We start from the raw sequence: 21,687 nt of genomic DNA, 5'->3' as shown, positions 1-21,687 counted from the left end.
TATACGTGGTACAATGGTAAGAAAAATAAGCAGACAGGTGGAGTGAGCACGTTCCATTGCTTCTGGAGGGTCCTCGGCGAGTCATTACCACCCTTACGCCTGCTTTCATTATTTCGTGAGTGTACACACTGTGTCGCCCAGTGTTGCTACTGCTCTATTGAATCCTTATTTAATTAGATCTTCAGTTCGGGGAACTTCCATTGCAACTAACCTGAGCAGAATCCAGCTCGGGATTTGAGTTACGCGGAACAACTTGATTTCGTAAGTTTCAGTTACTTTATATTGAATTGATTGAAACAACATTTGTACGAAACAAAATGAATTGATAACGATATATTATTAAGAAAAAATTATAATCGAAATATACTATGTAACGTAACATTAATATTGTGTCATAAACAAATATTCTGACAGCTAAGGTAATGAAAAGCACAGTGAATGTTCGACTAGTAGGCAATGTAGGCAATACAAACAATAGCAAAACAAATGATAGCCGTGATAAATGGGCGCCTCAGAAATGGCGTTCCCGATTGATTGCGGATCATTCCGACTGGCGAATTGCTTTAGGCGCCTAATATCCGTTGGAGAGGTGAATGCCGCTTCTTTTTGGGCTGTATCGGCTCTGGGGATCCAATAATGTACTTGCGTTCGTGAGTGCTGTTTGAAATTCTAAGCACTGTTGGAAATCATTGTCCGTTGAAAGGAAAATAGGATGGAACAATTGCATTAACTTTCTTCATGTCTTTGTATGCTACGAGCAAACTGCTGAGCGTCTTCTGTAACGAGAATTTTGAGCAAGTCTGATAATTTCCGTAAATTTTAAACTTTATTTAATGTATATTTCCTGTTCATGCTTGATTTTCCCATGAATCGGTTGCGCGTAAATCTAGAGTAAATCTTCTTTTCCAGTAGGTGAAATATAATTAATGTAGAAAATATTATAGTATTAAAAGGTAAACACCGCAAGCTATATGAACGAGTAGATTCACAGTCAGAATCAAAGTTTCAATACATACGTATAACAGGATAAAAATACTAAAAGTCAGATCCAAAACAGTTCAATCAAAAGACGTGAAAATGCAGAATAAACATCAGCATAAAATAAATAAGATATCATACACCATTCCGAGAGACAAAACAAGCGTCGGGGACATTTTAAACGTATGAAATAGAGTAAATTCTGGCTCGCTCGTGGAAGCGCTCAAATGTACAAGTTCATTGCTATTTTCACGTACTTGGCGCTCGTTCAGCTCGCACTTGTTTTAACTTCGCTTATTTATGGCGGAAACTGTAATCGAATGCGAATGGGGGGAGGGGGAGATTAACCGGATTTTTTGTCAACGATAAAAATGGCTGAGCTCCGGGATTAAGAGCTCCAGCCGGGTGTCTTCGCGCCGTGAGGCGGGCGAATAGTCGGCACTCGATATCTGACACCCAAAGGGTAAACGTCGCTGGCAATCAGATTAAGCTATCGAGGTATTGTTAGCATACTCGGCGACGGTTAATTAATTGTAATGGCTTCTACAATCCGCTTTTTGAACGATCGCGAGTTCGTCGAGTGCCTGAGGAGCGTACATAGTTTGAATTATTACGCTCAATCCATACTAATATTATAAATGCGAAAGTAACTCTGTCTGTCTGTTACTCAATCACGCCTAAACTACTGAACCAATTTTCATGAAATTTGGTATGGAGATATTTTGATACCCGATAAAGGACATAGGCTACTTTTTATCCCGGGAAATGACGCAATCCCGGAAATCCCATGGGAACGGGAACTATGCGGATTTTTCTTTGAAAGCGCGGGCAAAGCCGCGGGCGGAAACCTAGTTGAATATAAATTACCTACTACGGTAAAATTATTTTTTTATTTATTTGGCTCTGCTTCCTTAGAAGTAATATTTGCATAGTCACTAAATAAATGATGGTTCTATTGCTGCCATAAGCATTGTTTTCTGATACAAATATTTAAGAATTATTACTTACTTCTAAAGTACGATGTTTTTGTACAATCGATCTTAATATTTGGGTTTGGCAAGATATTTGATTTGAACTTAGACTGCCATCTTGGTGTAATATAAACTAGGTTAGTATTGAAACCATCGGCATTGAAACTTAAGTGTCGTGCTGTAATCCAATGCTTGAGGATGCCTCTTAAAAACGAAATTCAATAAGCTCTAATTTGAAGATTAATACGAAATGAAATGCTAAAAACCAAAATAGAATCTAAATTAAAACGTTAACTGATAATGAATAAAAGAGAATCGAGAGGCGATCAAAGCAATAAATTAGCGTATAATAGGAGTGTATTGCAACCCTTCGGGCGGGTGGCGGGTTGCTATAGTTATTTCATTAGGGGCGAGATTAATCAGCGGAAGGCTAGGTAAGGTCTAGCTTAGTGCTTGCGGCTCTCCGCTTTTAATTGATATGTGTTGAGGCGTGAGCGCCCGGAATTTGTTTCGTGGAATGTGTGTTTATCTATTTCGTTTTACTATTGTTATATGGAAGGTTAATCGTTTTTAGGATTTATATTGTAATTATAAAATAAAGAAGGTTCTTTTAGACGTTATATTAACTATTGATAAAATAAGAAAGACGTCTTTCAATGGAATAACTAGTTGAAAACACAACGAAAGATTCCGAATAAACATTATTAAAGTTAAAATAACATTGTGGCTTTCTTTCATAGAATATCCCTTAGATGTATACATTATCTAATTTGTTCGCATTGAAAGGTCTCGCTTGAGGTTTATAAAGTTTTCTTACATTTGGATACAATGGAGACCACGTGAGCTCAAGCACGAAAAGGATTTAACTTGGAAACTTTTGTAAGTAATTGATATTGCCCATAAATACTATGGAATTGTTCGGGTTCTCTTGTTAAGTAATAATTTTAGAAGTTAAATACAAGACGTGTATTGTAAAAGGAGCTTTATAGGTATTGAAAAGTATTTGGATTTGCGACTCAGTGTTTCAATGATATTGCGACACTCATATTAACTTTAGTTTTTCATTTAGATGGGTTTTAAAATATTTATTTAAGTAGCAATTTTACTTACAAATATGATTTTAGGAGGTTGCACATACACATAGTCAAAGAGACATTTGAAACATGTATTCCTACGTTAAATACGGAAAAGTATAATGCACAAGAATAAACTACAAACACATTACGTTATCGTGGGCAGTGAATGTAGCAAATGTATGAGTGATGTGACTCGCTAATGTTCTGCAGGTTTGTACCGAATGTATTTCGATAGCATTCCGGGATACGTGATTTATATTTGTTGTATTCGGAGCGAAATGTTTTTCGGTGTCGCGCAGAATGTGGAATTAACCCGGGCTTTTTATGTTCAATGTGAATAAAGACTAAAGTTAAACAGAAAAGGGTAGAATTTTGAGTATTATGGACGCTCTTCGGCTAGGTATTACCTAACTGACTAGTTTAGAAATTAAATAAGTTTTTATATTACTAATATGTATTCTGATTAAATCAAAAGAGGAAAGCTACAGAGTGAGTGTGGTCACGGGCAAACTAAATAATAATAAATGAACTGTTTCATTAGTGTTATTTGATACGATCTCCGTTTTATATACAAGACTTGTATTAGTCGATACAATCTGAATCTTCTCAGTTATAATGTTAATACAAGAAAATACAAGCAAGTATTGAAGCAAGATTATTCTACACTGGAATTAAGCAAGTATTTGAGCAAGATTATTCTACACTGGAATTAAGCGAAGATACTAACATACCGTTTTATACATTCCTCGGTATATCGATAACGTCTTGAGTCTTTGATGTTTGTTGTAAAAGTTTGTCGGCAATAACCGTAACCACGAAGATAGCTATCCGTAACCGCAAAGTTATCCGTAACCGTATGTAAGTCATAACTACGAAACAACTCGCTCCTATAACGAGGTCACAGAACATCGCAATTGTTTGTATTTTGTGTTCTGCTAAAATAATATGAAATTAGAAGACAAGTTTAAGAGTAGCCTGCGGCGTGGCGCCTGACATCCAGATAAATAATAGTCTTTAATTGTATATTTTATGATATTTTTTTGTTTCAAAAAAAAAAATGTATTAAATGTTTCCTCTTTGACCAAAATCAGTATCACATATACCTACACATATGTGTAGCCTATATAGGTATTAGGTATGTAGGTATACAATTTCAGTAGGTAATTAATTTCGTATTTAAACCGAAACTTAACTAAAATAAATTTTTCAATATAACCTCAAGGCAGTATTAAATATGGATTTAATACCAACACAGATAACACTGAAAAAACCTCCTCAATAGTAATTTATGTGAGACCCAACAACGGGCTATTAAAGTTGCGGTAAGCTCTATTCTTGGGCCGATCCTTATAATTTCTTTTTGATACGGAATAAATCTGGGCCGGTTAAATTGCGTGTGGGGCCTTATCGGGGGCTATCAGGCGGGACATAAATCTGGGACGCTTCCTACTTTCATTAGAGCGATCACACCGCTAAGCTGCGTTCGTTTAACTTTCCAAGCGTTGTGGTGATATAGGTGAATTGGTAAATAGTTATAAACAAAAAATGTATGGTACAGTATGATAAGGCAGCCACATTAATAATGTGTAAATAATTATGTATTGAATGCTTTCAGGTTACATCTGTTGCAATAATCAATTTTTTAAATAGTTGTTACCAAAACCAAACCCATGTTGTAGCAACTTGCCCTTACAGACAACATTAATATATGCTCATAAAATAAAAATGTTTTCCAGTAATATTGAGTTATACGTTGTTCATCATAAACCGACAGTGAAATAAAAATGTTTATATTTCTCTGTAAATTCATAAATTGCTTATCTATAAATGATGACACAGTTTACGACTACGCAAATAGTCAATTGAAATAAATTGAGATCAATCCGGTTTGAGGACAATGTAAAGTGCAATTATTGCTTTATTGTTATAAAATATCTAAGATATTTATTTTATAAGCAGTAATGACGTGACAAACTTGTAAAGGGATGGTAGGGAACAATTAATGTTGATATTGTAGCTTAGTTTATAGTCAATTTATAATGTTGAGTTTAATAGCTAGTAAACCGCTTACCGTATATAAAATTAGCAATAAAAAAAAATATTATATAATTAAGACACATAAAAATATTGCGATTGATTGTAGCTATCACTAGATGTACATAGTATCAATAACATACTAATTGTTTCAGGCAACCAGTAAAAAGCTTACAAACGTCGCAGGACTGGATTAAAACATTATTATTCAGAACTTTTACTGAGAATGTTAATCCAGTACACAGTACAAGGGAGAAAATATTACGAGCAGATACAGAAGAAACTGCATCAAAATAATCTCGTTCATAAAACACTTCGCTAAGCAAATGTTGATTTCATTACATTTACAAAATGAACGCGAGCGGAGGTCGAGGCGAGACGAGTCAATAAACATAAGCTTCGATTAACGTTATCGATACTGCGTATACGTTCACTCGGATCCTACTCGAATCTGGGGATTTATGAGCGAGTAAGCCAGTTCGTCTCCGAGACTGTCGAGCAAACAAATCGAGAGTTATTACCGACTTAACATAATCGATATTAGACACGATTGTACCCACTCGGTAATGGAATCGATTTTATTTATACGAATGTTTCTTGCCAAGATGGCGTGCCAAGTTTGAATTCGAGCTTAATGGATTATAGATGCGATTTAAGTGAGAATAAGTTGTTATATAAGGGTAGAAGATGAGGTTTGTTAGCGTGGATTTTGTTCGTGGTTTTCTTTGAACTGTGCAAACAAACACTTGTATTACTGTAACGATACATTGAGATGTTTTAACGTACAAACAATGCTAACCTGTAAATAAATTATCCAGGAATTAAAAATGATTGGTCGATTACGATTGCTTGTTTAGTGTAAGTAGGTACTACGATTTTGTTAAATCAGTGTTACCCAATTTTACCTTTCTCTATATTTTTGAGGTTTCACTTTATATTAAGAATGACACGACTACCCCATGACCCATTGTTAACAAATCTAGTTTACACTCTACCGCTCTACGGAAAAGGTTCATAAAAGGACCAACCATGGGTTAGCGCAAGAGCCCGCCGCGGCAGGAGTTATTAATAAATCGAGAAGACCAATCGCAATATCCCATAAAGTGTTCAATTACTCATCTCATAAACCGTGTCTGCGCATCGTAAACCCGTTTTATGGAGTGCCGCCGTCACATTGACAAATTAAATTACACCTAACAAGCGCTTGATATGTCGTAAAAAGTTTGTAGGTACATCCAGTAATGGAGATTGAAATGTAAATTAGGTAGCTTCGTTTCAAAATTAATGTAAATTTATATGTAAGTAATCAGTATAATGAAACATATTAGAGCTTTTTATAAAGTTCATATTTGTAAGAAGTACATACGAAAGCAACGCAAGTATAAAAATAAATTTGTATAATGAGCAGCTAAAACATGCAATATTCAAAACAGGAACTACACATAGAGTGCAAGCGGATATTTTTATAATACTGTTAAAGCAAATCGCGGAAGCATTACATTGCTTAATCTCTTTGTTTATATACGATTATAGCTTACAAAGGAGCAATGTATAACAAACATTTCACACACACACATCTGCTATCGACACACACACACACACGTACACTCACAAAGTCCTAGAAGTATGTAGTTAAAAGTAGGAGTTGTAAAAGTTGCGCCAAGTTGTGCAGATGCATTAGAGGGAATTCTGAACAGATTACCGGTACGTGCCGCCGATTAGTTACTGTTCAACTAACACTGTAATTTATTTTAAATTAGAAATGTTTATGGCTGTACGTGAAATATTTATTATCGCTTGCTATTTTTTATTGAAGCAAAAATTTAGGATCTTATTATAAAAATAACAGTATGAAGGCTCCGTTTACAATTACAGCGCTGATGAAAAATATAATATGCATATTGCATAGTAATATCGTAAAATTTAAATTTACTGCACTACAGAATTACTCAGACAAAACCATTACATTTACTTATCTCAGTTGCACAAGTCTGAAAGATTCAAAGCGTAATCTCTCTCGAAAAATTTAAATATATGAAACTAAAATGTTTCAAAAATTAGAATACGTCTCGAAAGCAGAAGTTGTTTTGGCGGGAAAGTCGGCGCGCGCCCGCGGGCTTCCGGGATGGCGGCCATTTACACAAAATAATATATTATGTACGCTTGCGGCCACGGCGAGAGGATGAAACATTGCCCAGTTTTATTTTAACAGAACTGCATATATTTGCTACTGCTTTACATTTATAGAGAAGACACAAGTTTGTTAAATGGCGAACGCTTTATAAGGTTTTAAAACCAGTTTAAACTTGTGTCATTTAACTTTGCTCCTCTGTTCTCATTCTACGATTCTATCGTTACACTGTCTTGTGTTTTTTATACAAAAAGACCTCCCGATTCTCACTTTAATTGTTTTTTGTACTGTTTGTTGACGCTGTGACCAATAGAATTGGAAACTTAGAATGTAACCCTCTTATTATGGTGATTTTCATGGAGCTTTGTAATAGGAAAAAAGAAAAAACAGCGAGTATATTATTCTTGACAAAATCGAAGACACTAAATTATTTACCAATAACGATCTGACCAGACATTTGTGGTTGTGTAGGGTATAGTTAAAAACTATTGATGAATAATTTAAACAACATTCATGTCTCATAGACTATATTCATTACATCATAATAATGCTCAAAGAAAAATGTCGGAAGAGCTGTTATATTCGTTGTGTATTCCATTCCGCATAGCTGATTATACACACATCGCGAAGGTGCACTAAAAATCCGCACACACCATTGTGAGTCGAGATTTACTGCTGACACCTGTGCGCGACACTTTCCCGGACACTAGTGTCGCCGACACTTTATTATATATACTGCCCGAGTGTCGACACTGCGAGTTCGCTTGCTGTTTTATCATCTCTTTTTTCAATAATGCATGGCAATTTGCGGTTTGCATGTGATTTAGGTTTAGCGATGACCGTCCGTTTTATAATAAAATCGATGTTAACTTTATGCGATGTTTTCGGTTTTGTGTTATAAATAAATTGTCGAGTTTATTATCAACGAAACCATTAACATTGCGGTAAATAGTTTGTTTTGTATCTAAGTTTGTATTGTTTACTGACTGTTTGAATTGATACCAAAACTATATGGGTTGATACGAAAACTTGCAAGTTTTAATTGGATCTATCTCTAAATTAGTCAATATGGTATCGCAGGAAAGTTTTTGGTACGAGATGTTCCAGGAAGGAATGTTTTATCGATAACAGCGAGTTGTGGTAACTCGAGACTCAAGCGCTAAAGAAGGGAGCCTCATACATGCCTCAAGTATAAATGCCTTCTTTCTTTCATCTAAGAGTTAGACAATTGAACTGATCCGGAAAGCAGCGCCTTGAGGCTCGGCGGGCGGAAGCGGCCGGCAAACACTTCCGACCGCGATTTACTCTGAATTCCTTATTCACAACCAAATGAACTCTATTTATTTTTTCCCGTCCGCGCATTTTTTCCCAAATATTGAGGGAATATTTCTTTCATTTCCTTATACATGGTGCGGAATACTTTGCATAAATGTGCTCATGACAATGTTCTAACTCATGCTTGACGGTTTTTTATTTTCACGACGTGTTAATAATGTTGCTTTTATTTTTTCTGTGGCATGTAGTGATATCGTAATTTATATTTATTAAGAAAATATTCATAGAAATAACTTTTTACAAGAATAAACTAGCCTTATTTGGACAGCCATTTATTCTAAGAAAAAAGTTTTAGACGAATACCTATGTTAAGTTCCAAGTTATATATAAATTCAGCCTTTTATGATTGAGTGAATAATAACACGAAAGTCTTAGTTTCAGACCAATAATATTACAGACAGAAAATATCAAGAAAAATATCTATAGAAACGCTGAAATATCTCCAAAAACTTTTTCTTTAGTCTATTCAATGGGCTTCTTAATATCTGAGGCAAAAATAAAATCAGAGTCTCTAAAATCCGTAGACCTTTGATTTAAGGTATTCAGGTAAATATGACGTAAGTGTGCAAAGCGGCTGAAAAAGGCTTGAGGCTTGGAAGATTACCGCGAGAGGATTCAGAGGGATTAGAGGGCGAGCGCATTGTTCGCAGCTCCGCCATTGTTCCTTACCTAACGGGTCGCGGGTTCGTGTGAGGTATTAATAACATTATGATTATCATTTTAATTTAAAAGATTACACTGGTATTGTTGTTAAAGACGGGATTTGAAGAACATTTAAAGGTAAACGTATTTTAAAATTTATTTATGTTTTTTCATTTATACAGTTTATCTTTTAAAGCAAAATGCAATCTGTGGAAAAAATAGCTATAATTGTAACTAAACCTTTTGAAAATATCTAACACATTTCCAGTGAGCTCTTATTTAACACAATCTAGGTACGTTTAGCGCCAATTCCGCAGAAATCCGAGCTTACCTGCTTATCTCAAATGAAAGTATTTCCCGGTTCCCGCTAATAATGGGTTTTTTGTTTCAATTAGGACACGGATCCCGAACAAAAACGTTTAAAAAGTATTCGGATACAAAAGTTTTGCATAAAATCTTCGTTAGCGACAATGTTTACTGTTATGTCTTTTTGTTCAGAATACAAATTAAATTAGCCCGCTTTGTTACAACTTTCGAGTTTTTGCAAAATTTTCATTTCATGTTCTTTTGATTGTTAAAAGTTATGTTTATGGTATCGTATACCTATACTAGAACGGATCCAATGAAGAATATAAATTGTATCTACGTTATTAAAAGTAAACCTTTATTTTTGAGGGCTATAAGCCAATTTAAAAACATTTTAATTGCGGAAACAAGCAACTAATAAACAGTAACAACCTTTGTATGTTACTGTTAAATTTCATTGCTGGTCATAACCACTTTTAAATGCAATCTATTTATATTCAGAAAATCGGAGAAAAGCAGAGCTTACAGATTATACAAACATAATCATAAAACGAAACTAATCCACTCCGGTAGTCCGTTTGTCCGTCCACTCGGCCCCGTCCGAGTCGCCTGTTGCGGCCATATTTGCATTTGTCTGATTGATTATTCAATCGGCCGGCAGCCGACGCCGGGTTGCTTACTATGCTAATTGCTATTATAATTCCGACCGTCATACTGTTTGTTTGCTGTTTTGCCGTTTTATATAACTGATGTTGATTTGTATAACGCTTGGTGGAGGGAAATTAATTTACATTCCAATTGTTAGTTTGTCGGCTAATATTATACTGCGTTGTACCGGTTAACTGCCGTCCTTATATTTAAGCACGTCGCGCAAAAGCTTCGATATGTGACGAAGAAATAAAATTATAAGTTATTATAACTACATAATAAATGGACACGCAATCAATTAAGTACTTACAATAAGCCTAATAACCCCCAACAACTTGAAGCAATTATAAGTCAAAGTCAAAGGTCAAAGTATCCGAGTCCCGTAGGACACAGGAAGTCATTACAGTACTAGTCATATTCTCAACTACCCGCCACTGTTCAAGTTCCTTAATCAAATACATTTGTTTCAAAGGCTCGCTTAATTCAAATTGGAGGCTCTACGGTAAATTCGTTACAGTGCATAATGAACACAAGAGGGACTACCCTCAGGATAACCTTAATAAACTGAGTAGTTCCTCTTGCCTTTAAATGCTTTGAGTTGAGATGCTCAGCATTTATAGCAATGTTTCAGAGACAATTTCAGAAATGACTGCGAAGAATGGGCATTATAGTGAACTCGGAATATTCCTCGAATTTTACTGTGGTTCTTTAAATTGTTTTTGAATATCTGGATCACCGTTGTCCGCAATTTTTATAACCAAACATTCTAAAGCATTATAAGAATTTGCAATTAAACAATTCCAAAAATAACCTACAACATAAGATAAAGGCAGTATTAAATCTGACTTTAAATAAGGCATGAAATTCAATATTGATACTGAAGAATGGTATTCAAGTTTGAAGTGATTCCAACGGAATTCCCGCCATCAAGATTAAATGGCGGCTTTGATTCCCAAAGACTCCGCCCAATGAAACGCGCAATATCGGAACGCGTTTTTTCAATCACCACTCCGCTAGAAAAGACTCGAAGAAATGGCCGCTTCATGAAATATTTATGTCCGGGGACGGCCTCTCCCGAAAGGCGCATAACAAACCGAATAACATTAGTTTATGGCGGCCTAGCTGAAGCTCCGAGTGCACTAAAACGCTTCCTGACTTTTGTGCTCCCTTTCAGCTATAAGTTAGTTGGACGCCGCCTTGTTCGACGTTTCCGCATATTAAAACTTCCTAACAGGCCGTTTCGGTTTAGCATTTATGGAATAGAACAATAGATAAAATTATGCTAATCATTAAACAAATATTAATTAGGTTACTCACTTTGTTGAATTCAGATGTAGTTTACGCAGAGCACAAAACCGTAATTACTAATCATACATCAGCCGTTTTAGTCAAAGAACGAGGTGAAAACGAAAAATAGAACGCGGCGTTCCTTTTCCACAATAATGGACTGGCCGAGTCTTTCGCCGAGTCGTTAGCGAAACTCGAAACTTCGATCGAACAACATTTGGTCCGCGTTCGAAATTCGAAATGATTAATGTTCCGGCTGTTTATGAAGTTGTTTGCTGTTACTTGGTGGTTTCCCGCGCATTGCTGTTTAATTTTTTATTGACTGTGAATGAAGTGGCCATAGCGCGTTCTACGATCTATTGCTTGTTTTGCAAATTTAATAAAGACATCGCAAAAATATCAAACGTCGAGACGATTTTGAGACAATTTAATAAACAATGTGATACTGTACCAATTACAGTTTGGGACAGCCCTAAAAATAATTAAATAAGCAAAAGCGAGTATAGGTTAAGTTTATTAATATTAGCATGATAAAATTCAGTTTCCAATTACGTTCTTGCGCGTAATTTCTAAGCGGAAAATGGAACAACACCCTTTAAATTGTCCACAGTGACAGTATCATTAACAGAAAGTTAATCCACCGCCTGAAAGCGACAATAACGCTGTTTGTGGAACACAAAACATTTGTACGAGTCTGTTATCTTAACAAATATTGAAATAGTATTATTGGATCGCACGGAGAATAGGGCCCGAATGTAATTGTTTACTGTTTTAAATATTTGTCTAACAAATATTCACTACACAATTAGATTCCAACACTATTATGTTTATGGTAATGTGACAGGAAACACAATATGAATATATTCAAACAAATACCTATGTTTAATATAAGTTATGTTATAATATAATTACGGATTTACAAATATGAAAACGTCGTTTAGAAACGCATTTCAATTACGTACATGATTTAGGAATGCCATTTTCTTTTATAACATTTGGGAAACACTGGCTGGATGAGAAAAAAAACGCATATTAAAAAAAAGGAACGAAATATTCTAAATTCAAATCAAGTCACAGATAACGATTTGGCGCGATCGGAGCGCACGGCAATACTTCAGATCGAATTTGAAAGTAAACAAAGGAGCATTGTGTTTGAATTGGCCGTTCAATTAACAAAATAGCGGCAGGTACGGCTGGCGCTGACAGGCGATAGGCGATAAGTGACGTCACTACAACTAGCTAGTGTGCGATAGAAATTTCATAATTTCAGCACATTATAGCGCGGATTTGTGGAATGTTAGTTTAGATATAGAGGAAATCGTTGAAGTGAAAAATTGTTTGAAAGTAATGGAGCAAACAGAGCAATTGTATTTCATCATGGCATATAACAATGAAACGGAAGAATGAATCAAACAATTAATACTCAAAATAAACAGTACGAAAGTTGGTTACAAGTGCCATTACGCTCTATTATTTAATTTTCATTGAAATCACATCGTTTAGTGAAAAAATATGAATGAAATAGACGGAATAATAGCCATTAAAATATGGTTGAAGTTTAAACGGGCTCCGATAGCGACGCAGCGACCCCAAATGGACTTTTGATGTAAGAAACCGAACGATTCCTTTGATATTCATACCGACTATTTTCCTAGCCAATTTTATATCGCCTCTTATTTTTATATTAAGAAATAATATTATCCTCTAGGGTTTGAGCTAATATCGATTTTCTTTTGCTAGCCAGTCTATGATCTAATGGTTTTATTACGAAGTACCAGTCTTCATATATTAAATAAATATTAACGAGACAAAAATGATATTGTTCACTCAAACATGAAGATAATCAGAATCAGCAGTTTGTCTTTGCCTAAAAAATATCAATATTGTATTATAAAAACATTTTATAATAATGGGAATGGAAACACGGTAGTACAGTCATCATTCATAGTGCCAATAAATTCGTAATCCATAATACAATATGTAGGGTTCTATTCATACAAAATTCAATACTTCCCCTTACTGCACCACATTATGTAATACACTCAGCTATCATCACACTTCCTCACATACCCGGAAACTGCGGGGATAGAGTTATAAAGATATTATTGTTTATTACTTTAGGAGATTCCCTAAGTATCTATATACAGACGATAAGTACGAATGAATTTAACATACCTACATGGTAAACAAATCAAAAATTCAAATAACCACTGAAACTTTAATCATCTCATCAAGAACCATTGTTCTTTGATATTTGATTGTATAAAACCATAATTTCAAAACTAACATTCATGAACTAGCATAATCGCCATCAACAATACGTAAATATAGAACAAGCGATCGGCCCCGGCTCTACCCGTAGCCACTCACTATTTAAATATATGTAGTACAACTAGCTTTCCACCCGCCGCTTCGCTCGCTTTGTCTTAAACCTTATCAAATATACTAAAACATTTCTCGAGAATCACTATCTATTAAAAGAACGCATCAAAATCCGTTGTGTAGTTAAAGATTTAACATACATAGGAATATAGGGACAGAGAAAGCGATTTTGTTTTATACTATGTTAATACATTAGAATTGTCTTGTACAACTTAAAAACTCTCTAAATGAAGTATTGGATGCAATAAACTGGTGTTTGTGGAGGGACAAAGGGCGACAAATGTATCTGAGAGCACTTGACTGAAATCTCGCCTCTTGACCCACTCTATTTACAAATGTTTGAGCTAGAACCGTTCTAGACTATTAACAACTAGAAGTGCATGCAATTTAAGTGTACTGAACATATGTTTTGCTTTGTGTTGTAGGGAGAATAAAGTTTTGTTCTGTAGCTATTGGAGTAATATTAACTTCTAGGTCACATGAATCATGATAGTCTAACCCTTGATTGTATTACAAAATTCATACTTTATTGCTAATTATTATTAACCTGTTTAAAAATAGTCAATATTTAATAGAATGTTTAGCATATTGAGAGCTTTTTAAAACTTCTTCATTTTCTTTTTCAGCTGAAAGAGTCTACGAGTATACCTAGTGTGCCTTAATTTACAGAAAGAAGCTGTATGTAACAGTAAGTAGAATAAGAAACCACTAACTAATAAGAAAGTAGTTGAATTAAGAAAATCTACAGTTCCTTTAGAACTGAATCTAGACCTACTACCTACCTACGCATCAAATACAACGGTAACGGTGCCAATACTTTTTTAATTACACTCAATAATTAATTAATAAAATATTTACTATGATAATAAAATTCAACATCCGATAATTAAGCACGTCTGTTCGCAACACTGCTGTGACCTCAAATTCATTTCAATTAGATTTATTTATTGACTGTTATTTATCATTTTTGTACAGTTGAAGAGAAATACTCATCTACAATGTATTTATCAAATCATCCTAAATCTTTATCTACTGCAGTATAGGATACTGTCTTTTTCTTTATCGAACTCTTTGAATTTAGAATAACCAAGAATGTAAAAAAAATAAAAATGGTTAACTTCGTAATCGATACTTCTAGGTATTAACATGACACTAGTCCAACTTTTTATTAATAAACATTATATTCGACTCAAACAAACATTTATTATTACATTACATTAATCTACTGAAACAACTTCAATATCAGGCATTATGCTAGCTAACACTGGAATGTCCCAGGCCGGTCCGATCAAATATTACACTCAAAGAAACATTCCGAGCTCGAATTAAAATCGTTTTCAATACCATTTAGCATATCAACGCTTCAATTGTATTGTTGTATCGTTTTGTTCACGCTTACCCACTGCGCAGACGCGCGACATCACAAATTGACGTTTAATTATAATTTAATTGCATAATACAATTATTGCATGTACATTGTACATGATTAGCTGTAAATTATGTGAATGGAAATCTACTGTTATCTATTTATTAGACTTTAATTAATAGGATAAACTTAAATTGGTACCTACTTCTATCGATTTTTTTACTTCCAAATATCTCCTTGTACGTCTTTTCAAGTGTTGAGCAGCAATTGTTTCGTTAATTCTTAAATTTATGTTTTATTTATAACTAATACCTAAGTAGTACACACTACACTACAGTTTTATGAAGTATGACAGTTATAAGATGTCGAAAAAATGTAATTTGATTATAAGCGCAGTGTGTAAACGGATATTCAATAACATAGAAGGGAGGGCTGAGCCCTATAACTCTATAATCACTCACTGGGCGCCTCCATTGTAATTCGAAAGCTTTTTGTGGCGATAATCACACAATAAATATGGCGGCCTGCCTTCTTACCATATCCACGCGTGGAATAATAACAGCTTTCAGAAGTGTTTATTTACTACGCGTACGATTGCTAAGTTCCCGTTGATTTTATAATCTTTTATAGTACCCCTTGTGGGGTAGATTATTTTACATTTATTTTATACACTGGCTTATAATAAGTGTAAGTATGATAAGCTGCGTAGTTGGTCCTATTACTCTTTTATTAGCATCCCCTGAGTGTCGAATCCAGGAAATGTTGGATGTCAGATCCATTAGAAACTATATAAAATTCATTAATAATGAAAAATTCTACAACATTTATCTTCTGAAACTCAGAAAACATTTTATTCATCACCGACGTAAAATCGAAGACACTTAAAACATCGGCAAGTCTCAAACTATGTAGTTGAAAATAAACAAATACAAATTCAACAAGAAATAATTGAATGCGATATAAGCCATAATCCTAAAACCTAAGTGAAAACAAAAACATTCTGGATTAATTTAACTCCGCGACTATATCTGTTCCAGACTCTAACCGTTACAACAAAGAACTTGGAATAATAACATTATTTTAGTTAATTCTGCACTATAAATACTAGCGGATTAGTGAGAATAGATCTTATTATTGTGGACTAGGGTATTCAATCGCTTGATAGTGCCTCTATTGTATGGCTAATGAATGTATGACAAAAATCCGTGAATCGTAAACGTATATCCTGTTGTAAAACACACTTGATCACAAAAAGAACCGACGAATGTTTTGTTATATAAAATAGAATTCTATTAGTTATTTCGTAATTCTAGTAGTTTTTATTTAACTGTCTGACATAATTAATTATTATCAGACTTGCTGATAATAATTAATTAAGGATATCTTTTAGATTTTTACGTTTATACGAAAGATAATTCTGAATATTAAAATAGGTAATTACTGAACATGGATAATATATGAAAATTAACTTTCTTTCTCTTGTTTGTAAAATAATAAGAATATTTATTTAAAGTAGTAAGAAAAATTGTAAAATAAACCGTCTCTACATCTTTGAACAATTGTATTTAAATTTAAGAATTCACTTGTTTTTCTATAATTATTGTCTGTATAATGCATAAGTAATGTTTGCACTCTCCGAGGCAATTGAATTAACTGTCTGGAATTAGAAATAGTTTTAAACAAATTTCTTTTAAAGATACTCGATACTCGACAGAACAATATACAATTAAAAGGTCGGAGAGACACGGGACTGCCATTATATGGTGTCTGGATTTAGAACTATTTTCCTATTCATGTATATATTTAAAGTCGAAAATACTTTATGTATTTGTTTTTACACTTTAGGTATGCGTTTTTTATTTTTATTTGTTTGCAATCTAATATAAAACAATATTATATTTCAATAAAGTTATAAAATATAATTTTTTATAATTATTTTGTAACACAAAAATAAGTAAACAAAGATTAACCTATTTGCCCCGTGTGTTGTGTCGTAAAGTCCAGTTTTTTCTATTAAAAGTGTCAGAAAAGATTAATTTCACACCAAAATGAACACCCTAAGCTTAATCGTTATTTCTAATGAAATAACAACATATCCGTGCATTATTCAAACCGTCGACTGAGCACAAACTAATGCGGGTATAATAGAAACAGCTGAATGGACGCGTGGTGACGTAGCTCCGAATAATATTATCCCACGAATCAATCCCGGTATAATATTATCCTGGGATTGAATCCCGTCCCGAGGGCGAGCTTTGCAATCGATATTAACACGCTTTTATTTGCTCAACGGCGGATTTTTGGAGTGCAGCGTGTGAACGTTTGTGGAAGCCATGTTTGATTGTAGTTTCTTTCATTATTGAGGCAAATGTGTGACAACATGGAACCGGCTTAAAAATAAGTTACCATCATACTAACACAATATTTAAAAGCATAAAAGTAAAGCAGAGAAATGAAACACCAAAATTAATTTGAAATTGAAATATTATTGTTACAGAACCATTTCTCCAATTCGTTAAATAAACAGAACGAGAACTATTTGATAAATTATAATTTTAAGCAAGTTCATTGACGGATTAGTTTTCAGTTGAATGACCAGACCACCATGATGGATTCATAAAACTAAAGTTAATTTATTGAAGGACACTGTCGAATAAATAATACAGCTTCATTGTCCCATGTAATGGTTAAAGGCTTAGGTTTAAGGGAATATTTAATATTGATATAGTAATTTAGCTTTAAATATAAACACTTTTCTATACTGGCTTTTGAAACGTGTTGCAACGTTTGCCGAGAATTTCTCGAGATGTTCCATTTCCGGTCTACAGGTTGTCAATTGACTAAATTGTGTGAAGTACAGTTAACTAATTTTAAGCAAATTTCGCTCAATTTATTATGAGCTGACTTCTTTAAAATTCGAAACAGGACAAAATAATCCCATACATCAGTATCTAATAATTCTATAAAGACTACATTTGACGACTGCCACTCTGATCTAAACTTAAACACAGATACAAAAAGGTCGACTATCGACAACCATAAAAATTGCAATAAGTTTTTATTTATCCAACACACACGTACATTCGCAATCGCTTAATTCATGAATTATACGCAGCGATAACGCTCTATTACGTACTTCCCTTTCTATTAACAGTTTTGGAAAATATCCTTTAGGTGTCAATATAAAGGGTCGGGGTATCGGTTCCTATCGGAATAAATGTAGGCATTCGATAAACGTACGAATCTATTGGATGGACCCAGAATAATTTTATCCCAGGTTTTATCCTGACGACGCTTTGATAAACAGAAACTGGTGTTTTATCTGTTGTATAATAGATTTTTTGTGCCAGTGGAATTTGTTATTGTGTTATTTGTGATGTGAAAAGATTTTATACGAACATGTTGATGAATATTTTCTGTTGAAGTTTTGGTAGCTAATAGTAGAATAGGATGGAAAATTATAAATAAACGGTGGTATAAAAGATCCAGTTGAATAAACAGGTACACTACCTATAAAAGTTTTTAATTAATGTTCATTGCTAACATTACCTAATAAGTGATATAAATTCTGTTTTATCTAATCTATACAAGTAAAATGTACTTTACTATAATACTGTTTAATTATAAATAATAGTTATTATTCTTTAAAATTACAGATTTTTTTATTATTTTATTCAGGGCACATCTTTACCGTGCAGTGAAGCGACAATATCTCAAAATGGAGTTAGAGTGAGGTGAGTCGCTTTAAACTCTAGATAAAAACTCGTCGCTAATCTGAGCTAAGCCTCGGGAATCAGCTAATCCTTTTACAGGAAAACATTTCTTAAACAAACCCGAGATTACGTCCGAACTTGTAATCAGTTAGCGCTGAATAGTTAGGCGTGTGAGCGACGAGCGGACACTGCGATTATAGTTTAAAGTTTAAATTGAGTTTAATTGATTATGTTGAAACTATATGAATAAACAATTAAGTTGCTAGTTGTTACCGAAACAAAAACATACTGCAAACTTATAATGAAGTATGAAGTGTACATGTTTAAAAAGAAAAAATATCTTATTTATGAAAATGTGTTTATATTGATCTATTGATACAGATTGCATGTGTAAGTGATCAAATAAAACTGAATTAAATATAGAACTATTTTAAAACAATTTTAAAGATTATGCAAATCTCATCTCATTATAAGCCATCCAATAAAGAAATCTTAATTTGTAATATTTTAAGCTTAAAGTTATGACTTAATTAGCATTGTAAGTAAAAAATCGCACGTGCACAGCCAGCCTTAACGAACGCCGGGAGCGAAGCGTAATCCCTTGTTTAAACGAAGATTACCTCTTATCAGCTGAGACCAGGGCTTTCCTCACTTTCAATTAACCAACGTTTAATTTTTTGTATAGCAGGGTCAGGGTACGATAAATCTATTAGTCGTAATTGATATAATACCTAAAGATAAGGATTAAGGACAAACGGGGTTTAACAAAAAATCGTATTTTTGCAAATCAAGTATTTAAGAATTAAATTTTTATATAAAAGAAAAATATGGAAAGATTAGGTAGGTAACTGAAATGAATTCCAGGAAAACGAACAAGAAATAATGAAAAGTTATTTTATTTATTGTCTTTACATAATAATAATATGCATATTTTTTACCTAATTTACTATAAAGATAATAAGCATAACAACTTCAATCTCATTCAAACAATAAAGTATATCCCTCTTATAAGCTAGTTTTCTTCTTATCGGTTATTGGTTAAGTTTTATTATTATTTGGGTCAATTGGTCAGACAACAAGATGGAATATATTCATCTCTCAAATGACCTGAACACAAAGCTGTTGAGATTGTATCGGTTTCATCTCAAAATAAACTACAAGAGCTCTACTGAATATCAAATCTGCATTTTTATGAAATCTAGATGACTAGATAATATTATTAATTTTATAAGTGACCGACATTCGATATTTGTTGAAGTATCTTGCATAGGAATTAGTAAATATTGTAATTTGAGTAAAAAATATAATAATATGTAGTTCAACACTTTGCTTCAACACGTTGCTTTAGCACTTTCACACCGACCGTATATTTAGCCGTCATTGAAATCAACATGCAACCAACATCATTCTTCTTACTTACTTATTTTTCACATCTCAATGTACATCAATGTAAAACAAAAGCGTAAAAAGTACAAGGCATTCATAAACTTTTGTATCACGGCGAAGCACACACTGAACAGTAAAAGATGTACATATTATATTTGATCGTTGTTTAGTCGGCCGGCCCGTCCGCATCGGCCAGGCGAGCAGGCGGCCAGCACGTTCATAAAAAGGCCAACGATTACTTTGCTATCGTGCGCAATACAATCAACATTACATGAGCCAGCTGGAGCCCTAAATTATGGCGGCGCGTAACGAAGGGCCCCGACCCCGGCCCCTCCGAGGGGACAAACGTCCAAATAAAGTGACAATTGGTATCGGGGACACGTATTTTTATTCGCCTTGTTTATGGCACTATTTCTCTTGCACTGTTTACTGTAGCATGTAAAAGCGTTGTAAAAACGAGAATGCTTTTGATTTATATCTGTACAAAACGTTACTTCGATTTTCCGGATATTTATGTTTGCGATAATAACAGATCGCTGATTGACGCCTCGTAATAAAACTTTCGGCGAATATTTTTCGCAAAATCTTGATTTTGTGTAAGGTAAATTAATTTAATAGCGAGTTAATTAAGCAGAAATTGTTAACGAACTTCACGGGGCGTTTAATCGTTGTTTTTGTCATGATTTACAGGTGTTTGATGAGTTTCCTTTTGCAGATTTTATTAGTCACCTATAAAAAAACGTAGAAAGGCCAAGATTACTTTCACAATTAAAACTTTTAACTGATGAGATAGCGTTTAGCGATTTGAACGCGAGAGTAAGAAGATGGATCGATACACGGAGTTTAAGGAAAAAAAGATAGTATCGGAATTGACAGTTTAATCTAGAGGATTGGGTGTGCGGCTGCAGCGGGGTCTGGGGGACAAACAAAAAAATATTCGCTCCAACGAAACAGAAACTTGGGTCCGAGTGATGAATGAAGGTTGCGGCCTTCCGCGCTGATTGGAATTTCGCCCTCCGCTGCTAGCGATGCGCAAATTAAAGTAAATAACGCTTGTGTTAGTAGTTTTGTTTAGTAAACAGTTGTTGCCATTTAAACTCGTATACTTGCTATTAGTGTGCCGGAAGATATACATGGATTTGTAGCTAATCGTTTGTGATATGAGTCAGACAAGTTTCGGTTCGGTAAGCCTTATAAAGATGCATTATGATTCATTTCTTGTTACATTTATGTTTTAAATATATCGACCGAATAAAATTATTCCACAATATTAATCATAAAAGGTAAGATATACAATTTGAAGGCCAACTCAACAATTATTTCAAATATATGATATCAGACTTAATAACTTTTCATTTTATAATAGATACATTATGTCATAATTAACTTTAACGATGACCTAATAATTGTCGTGAATCGTGTTATGGACTGT

At 33.9% G+C, this 21,687-nt stretch overlaps 1 protein-coding gene across 1 annotated transcript in view; it reads right to left on the bottom strand.

The window, feature by feature from the left end:
• Window positions 1-21,687, bottom strand: part of LOC123706161 (toll-like receptor 6) — a 135,053-nt gene that overhangs the window by 71,940 nt on the left and 41,426 nt on the right. The gene's annotated exons all lie outside the window — the stretch shown is intronic.

Source organism: Colias croceus, chromosome 3 (genome assembly GCF_905220415.1).
Source record: "Colias croceus chromosome 3, ilColCroc2.1".
Lineage (NCBI taxonomy): Eukaryota > Metazoa > Arthropoda > Insecta > Lepidoptera > Pieridae > Colias > Colias croceus.
This window is presented reverse-complemented; position numbering and strand designations above follow the sequence as displayed.